This window comes from Protomyctophum bolini, assembly GCF_963924005.1.
Source record: "Protomyctophum bolini genome assembly, chromosome: 6".
NCBI lineage: Eukaryota > Metazoa > Chordata > Actinopteri > Myctophiformes > Myctophidae > Protomyctophum > Protomyctophum bolini.
This window is the reverse complement of record NC_137867.1, coordinates 13,732,923-13,740,422: the sequence shown is the minus strand read 5'-3', so window position 1 is coordinate 13,740,422 and position 7,500 is coordinate 13,732,923.

Sequence of the window (7,500 nt, the reverse complement as noted above, 5' to 3'; positions counted from 1 at the left end):
CATTGTTCTTCCAAGCTAATTAAATAGACTTCACTGCAGGTAAAAGTGCTACCTCCGGTAATTTGAGGCTCTACAGTTTCTCTTTTTCCACTGCAACATCATCCCCTTTTATACAGCATGTTTGCTGTAGGCCTACGCATAAAACTCATACCTCACTAGATTTATTTTAGAACTGCAGATATACATATGGTGTTTGTGTGAGGCATGTGTTCTCTCTGCATGGGGGAAAAATTGAAAATAATCATGCCGAATTGTCTCTATAGGGGAAATAATGTTTATATTTCCTTCCTATAGTAAATCCAGAAAATGTTATGGTTAACGTAAATAGTTATGACAATGTCAACACACCTGGCATGAGCCATGAATATTCATTATTCACTGACATGGAAAGATGGGAAGCAGGATTGTAGTATACAATCTAGGTGTGATTAGAATGAAGCCAGGCAGAGATGTTTTCAGAGTTGTGGCATTTACTAGGAAATCAACATTCTAAAACAGTTTCTCATGACTGGCTTCCAGATACAAAAACAGACCCCACCTTCTTACCCCAGCATATAGCCCCTCGACTATACCATCACCTCCACAATGCAGGTCTCCGTGATATCCCCCACTAACTCTAACAGACGTATACATACACCTTTCAGCTAATGCAAGTTAAAATAAATGTCAGCTAAAGAAATACTAAACAAAACACCAAAGTAACAAAACGCTCCAACTACACCCTCTTAATTGTAACACGTGTACCGGTAATACCTGTTTATAATGGACTTGCGACCACCAATGTATAAGGTATTAAATATGTAAATGAAGATGAGACCAGACCAGTATGTAGCATGTAATAAAGGAAGGCCGTCTTGTATTATAGAAAATAGTAAATAAAGGGAATGGTATATCAAAAACACACATATACAACAGACAGACAACAGTATATAATGAGCTCAATAAGCAATGTAAGTAACTTCTAGTCACCTCTTGACGTCAGTGATGAAATCACTATGATCTCTTTGATTAAACCCTTTAAATATTTTGAGTGAAATAACCTTTAATCTAGGCTTCAAACACACACACACACACACACAATATCTACACATCATAATTATATACTGTAGGTGTAGCGGAGTCTATATTATCAAACAATACCAGTGTGTGTGCTTTGAGCTTTTGAGGTCAGCGTAATATGAAATATTTCCAACAGGACCAGCTAGTCAAGGTCACTCTCATTAAACCCTGCCAGCTCAAAGACCGTTGGAATGCTGAAAACACCATACAAATTCACAGGAAGTCTGTCCCACTAAAGACAGAGTTGCAAAAAAAAAAACTATAGCATCAACAGGTATATTATTTATAGAGGAGGTGTGGGGGTGGGTGGCAAAGATAAAGAAAACGTTATTAAATCTTACATAAAATGGAAATCAAGCTGGCAGTCAGTATACAACAAGAAAAAAAAGTTGTTAAACTAAGTGAATGCATTCGCACGTCTTCTTAGCTATAATAGTTGTATGTAAATGGGTGAATTTAATGCACTGAATCTATTTAAAGCAGGGGTGGACTGGCCACAGGACGTACCAGGCATATGCCCAGTGGACCGACCCTCTGGTGGCCCGTGGGCTGGTCTGGGCCAAATGATAAATTAGTTGTCTGTTGGTTGTGTATCATTTATGTATTTACTGTAAATGTAGTGGTGTTAAGGGCTTGTATTTCAAATATTTGTATGGGCCTCGACCCAAAAAGTCAGTAGAGTATCTGCGCGCTGGTTGTGGTGGGCCTGTCTGGATCAAATTCCGCGAAAATGTCCGGGCCGAATTTCTGTCTCAGTCCAGCTCTGATGTAAAGCACTTTGGATGAAGGCTCTATAACCACTGCAGCTATTTCTCCATGTCTGAACAGCTGATTTCAGAGCTGTCTCCACTTATCCCTCCATCAGGCGAGGAAGCAATGACACAGCATTTGAGGAAAGATGGATCAGGGAGTAGGAGTACTCACTGTTGTGATACAGGGTGGGAAGACATGCACCCACACTGACTACAATGGCTTCACTCATACTTTAACTTGGCTAACACACAGCTCTGCAGGGGCAGGTTCGCCTCTCCAGCCTAAACAGACCAGTCACACTGCAACACATTGGTTCTCAACGTGGGGTCCTTGATGGGGTCCGTCCAAGGGGGTCCACAGCAAAATGAGGAACAGTTGAAACACTTTAGCCCTTATTCTTCAGCTATTTGAGAATAGAATCTAATCTCATGTAAATGTTTGAGAATCACTCACTGAAAGTCTCATCATAATTGCATAGTGAGTGACAAGGGCACACATCTGTGGTTAACACACTGTCAAAACTATCTATCTTCACAAATGTCTCTCTTCACATGGTTATTATAAAAGAGTTCATCAATTTATTTATTTAAGTATTTTTCAAATTTGAAATGGCCATAACTCATTGACCATTACTCTGATCAGCGCAATATAGGGCTGGATTTTTAGGCCACATACAGTAGCAGCCTGACAATCTAGTTTCATACAATAGCGTGATGGGGGTCCTCTCTCTCAATCTCAACATAGGCCTACACTTTATAGATAGTTTAGATAAACCACGGGACTTAATGGACTTTACTTTATTAAAGGTTTTCTCTCTCCCACACAAAACTGGAAACTGCTTGTGCTGAACAGGCTGTGTAAAAAACAGCATGTAGGCCCCCTATTTTTATTATTATTTCCAACCACAGGCAGGTAGGCCTACAGAATAATCGGGTATTGTGTAGACTATCTGTGTTTGGTCGGAAACATTAAGACGTGTGCCAATTCCCTGCTAGGCGACACCCACGTACAGGACGGCTCCTACGCATTCCTCCACAGGAGGAAATTGTCCAGAAACAGGCGAGCTGAGAAACAACTCGCATCTAATTGTCCGGAGGCATTATGACACCTTTGTCTTTCTGATGGTGTGCGTTCAGGAAGGCCAAGGATCAAGTGCTTTGTCTGTCAAGTAATGATGATGAGCAAGGAAGAGTAGCCCCAGCAGATGGACTGTCCCAGACCTACTCCGCCTGGAGGCAAGATGACCACAAGAACTCTAAAGTGTTGTCGCTGCAGCAACCACACCCTGATGAAGGGACACAAGGGTGTCCCTTCATCAGGGTTTCTGTGTCCAAAATGCAAACCCATCTCACAGAGACAGAGAGTTCATTCAGCCCAGGTAACACTTTGTTGTTCTACCCTTGTAGCCTACCATTTGAATTGATTCTGTCTAGTGTTCATGTATTTGCTTGTCCTACAATGAGGGCTATACTTTGGGGAATTACAATGCCAGTTTGTGTTTTCATCCTAAATTGTAATCCAGACATGCAGACACAACAGCATTGCTTGAGACCACTTACAGTATATGGATTTATATTCATTTGGGATTAACCCAGAGGGGGGTAAAAAATGGTCGTGGAATGATCTACAGTCGAGACTAAAATTGGCTTTGAAAGTTCCCTTGAGAAGTATCAAAAGGATCATCTTTGATGTACAGTCCAACACCTGCACAGCTATAGCCTATGTTCATGCCTATATATTTAGTATATCGGTTCAGATCGTGTAGATTGTGTATATGGTGTATTTTGCCCTGCTACTAAAAAGTAGGACAGGTGACTTGTTGTATTTATTCATAGGTACTTTAAGGTGTATTATGGATGTTGTATTTGCTGGTCCAAAATGTAACATTGACGATGTGGTATTGAAGTGTAATTTTATTTCTGCCTCTTGGCCAGTTCCCACTTGTAAAAGAGACGCAGTCTCAATGTGTTCTTACTGGTTAAATAAAGGTTAAATAACCTATGGGGCCTAACAATTATGTCATCATACTTGAAAATGAGTAGGCATATGAGTAGAAAATGAGTAGGCATATGCCTATAATGTTAATGCTAACAATAGCAACGCTAGTTTATAAATAACTCACTTCTGTTGTAAACCACTTGGGATATTGTCAATCAACTGATGAATTGTAAAGTGTTGCAAGAGCTATATGCTCAGTTTATACACAAACAATACAGTTGATTCAGCCATTTAGATATGCGATATTGTAGTAGCAGGAAAGGTGACACACACCAAAGGTTGTGGTGAGGTGCTGACACCCAGAAACATAAAGACAGGGGGAAAGTGTTGCAGACCCTGTGTGACGGCCCTGCACCTCTGCCTCCACTGCTGGCTTGCTGGCAGCCTCAGTGAAGCAGGCCATCAGAGCTGGGTGAGGGGTTTTGGGAAGGTATAAAGACTTCTTACAATCTCTCATGCTCTCTCCCTTTGAAGCAGTTTCCTTAAACCTTTTTTATTTTATACAACACAGAACACACAACATGCATACATCCATAAACTCATACATACATCCATAAACATGCAGACATGACTGATTACTGACTTGCTCACATATCATATACCAGTTTATGATTATTGCATATTGTAGTTAATATAGATCAATACGTTTAAATGTTTGACTTGTGTGTGGACTTCCTTGTTTTGCCATGTATTTCCTAGTGCATGACACCTAGCTCCATAATGGACACTTTTTCCCTCTTTAGACACATGTCAGCTCTATCTTTATTGAGTTTGCAAACTATTCAATGTTTAGTCATGCCAGTTTCTCTGATGACAGGCACGTTTATTAAAAGACAGCATGTGACTTTCTGTCAGCCATAAACAGTACTACTCAGAATATGTCAATATGTCGTCTTTCTAGTTTTATTGACATTTTCTAAACATGTTTTTTTTATATATATCATACAACAAACAAATGAAAGGATTTACAAAACTGTGGTCTTTCTTGAACTCCATTCATAATGCCAGGTTGCCGTCCACCGACAGCACACTCAGGAGGAGAAGATGGGCTTGATTAGACCTGTGACTCTGACTGGATCCGAAGTGGCTGCCAAGAATGAAGTCTCAAACTGCTTGTTCCCTGGGGTGGGACACTTCTCCACAACTCACAGCATCTCAAACGCCAGCATCTTTTCTCCCTCAGGTGAGCACTCACTCATCATGCCACATGAGTATCTCATGTCATACTGTCAGCATGCATAAAAGTGCGTGTTTGGACAATTTATTTTCAAGCATTATTTCAGATTGTCACAATGTCACATGACCTTGCAATAGAACAATTATTATTAAATATTTAACAATGCTCTGTAAATAGTGCTTCGCCACTTAAACCCTATTATGCCTCAATGACCAGGTCCTGGTCTGCAATCTCTGGAAAATAGCAGATCTACAAGCTCACAACATGTTGCAATGTGACACAAATGTTTAGCTATTTTGAAACACCCATGTCGATGCTAGGAGGACATGCAGGCATATACCCAAAATTGGATGCCAAAAAAATGTGTTTTATCAGGCTTAGGGTTAGAGCTTTAATCACAATGTAATGTATTAGTGAGTACTGGCAGCTGTTCCCAGGCCAGTATGAATGGATGAGTAATGAAAGGGTAGGCACAGTGCACACATTCTAAACCTTTTACATTTCAAGGACTCCCAGTTGGATACAATTTGTTTTTAATCTCTGGCACAATAATGTACTGTACACTTGCAAAGCCGCCCCTCGGGGTACTGCTAATTTAACTCAAAGAGGGTCAAAATGGAACCTATTCCTCTACGTTCCATTTACATGCTCTCAGCGGTGTAGACCCACGAGGGTCCATTTGGTGGTCCAGGTTGAGGAGCAGGGAGCGGTTCCAGTCTGACAGTCCTGGTTGTGACAGGCCAGACGTTTCCTGGCCCTCCTGTGATAGCTGCTTGGCCCAGCAGGCATGGAGGTACATGTGAGAGAGAGACAGTGACACACTGTTCTCTGCTGCTCTGATAGCATTGCAGGACTTCAATACTGACCCGGTCAAGGTTGTCAACATGTGCGTGTGTGAATACGTGCACCCCCAAAGGGGAGTTACCATACCTTAATTGGTTCTTGTAACCAAAGAAATTATAGCAACTGAAAGGGGAGTTTAGCACTGCAGCGACTCCATGATGACAAGTAGCAGGCTGAGGACAGCTGTTTTCATTATGTTTCTGTTCCATGGCCCTTGTTATCTCTTTCATGATGGAAAGAGAGTCCTTTTGATTTGGAAAGCGAAACAAAAAAAATTAAATGAAGGAAACGTTTTATTCATCTTGCAATTGTGTTGCCAATCAGCTGTCGTTTGGTGTCCAGGGAGTCGCTTCACACCTCGTGGCAGGCCTTCCGATAGTGGCCGGAGTCAGCTGACCGCAGACCTGCTGACCTACAGCTTCCACCAGCCACCCCGAGACTCCGCCGACAGAAACGCACACACCTGGCAGCAGTACCAGGTATAACCAAATATCCAGATGGTGAATTATCAGGTCTAATTTCACTTACGTTCTAACTCTCTACATCCTGCTGGTATAGCATTGTTCAAGGGGTAACAGGTCATGTCGCCCCAATTCCATCTCGCCCCAGCTTTTTTCCACCGACCTCACGCCGACAGCTCGGTGCGGCGGTTCTTGTATTCTTTATTTTGTTTTACTGAGAATAAGGTTAGAAATAAGTTTAGGGTTATGCATAGTTTTTTACTGGGGTTAAGTTTAGGAATAGGGTTAGGTTTAGGCATCGTTTTACTGAGGTTGAGGTTAGGAATAAGGTTAGGTTTAACCGTTTAAGCATAATTTACTTAGGAATTACTTTAGGAATACCAGGCCACGCTGTTCCCCCGGCTGTACGCCCGGGGCGAGTTGGTAAAGGGGCGAGCAGTCTCGTATTCGTTCAAGGTTGGTATGGAAAAAAAACGTTTTTGGGAAGTTGCTGACCCGCTTAAGTCTGTGTTTTACTTGACTTGTTTCAGGAGATGAACAAACCATTGTGGGGGTGGAGAATGGCACGGTACTGCTTTAAGCTGGGTTACAATGTAATAACTCGTTTTACGTTGTAAGGGTTAGCAGCTGATTTAGTTGGCCACCCCTCTGGCTCTGGCACACTGTGGCACAATGTGTATTTTAATCTGGTCAGTTTCATTTCAGTATTGCTTAGGAAGCTTACTTACTTATTAGTCTTGTTCAAGAAAGTGGTACTTAGTTAACTTTTGTTTACAGTAAAGTCACCTGTACTTGTTGAGTAGGATTTATGTGCAATATTCTCCCTGGGCACCATACAGTAGTTGACTATAGAGCAGTGGCCTAAAAACAATTATAATGAGATGTCTGGCCCTTAAATTTCTCCCGGATGGAGTATGTCAGCTGAAGTCCTTTGTGGTGTTTTCAGGAGCTGGACAGAGTGACAGGCGAGAGAGTCGACGTCCTGCCCAGCATCCAGAGCTTTTTGTCGAAATCTCAACAGACGGCAAGAGACACAGCAAAGCTGCCTTTGCCAGCTATGTACCAAGGATTTGGAACCGACATTCTAGACTGGCAACCTCTGTCGATGGCTTCAAGAGGCAGCTAAAGACCCATTTTTATGACCTTGCTTTTAACTGACCTTATTTATTTTACATTTTTCTTTTCAATTTTAAGTTTTTTAACTAATTG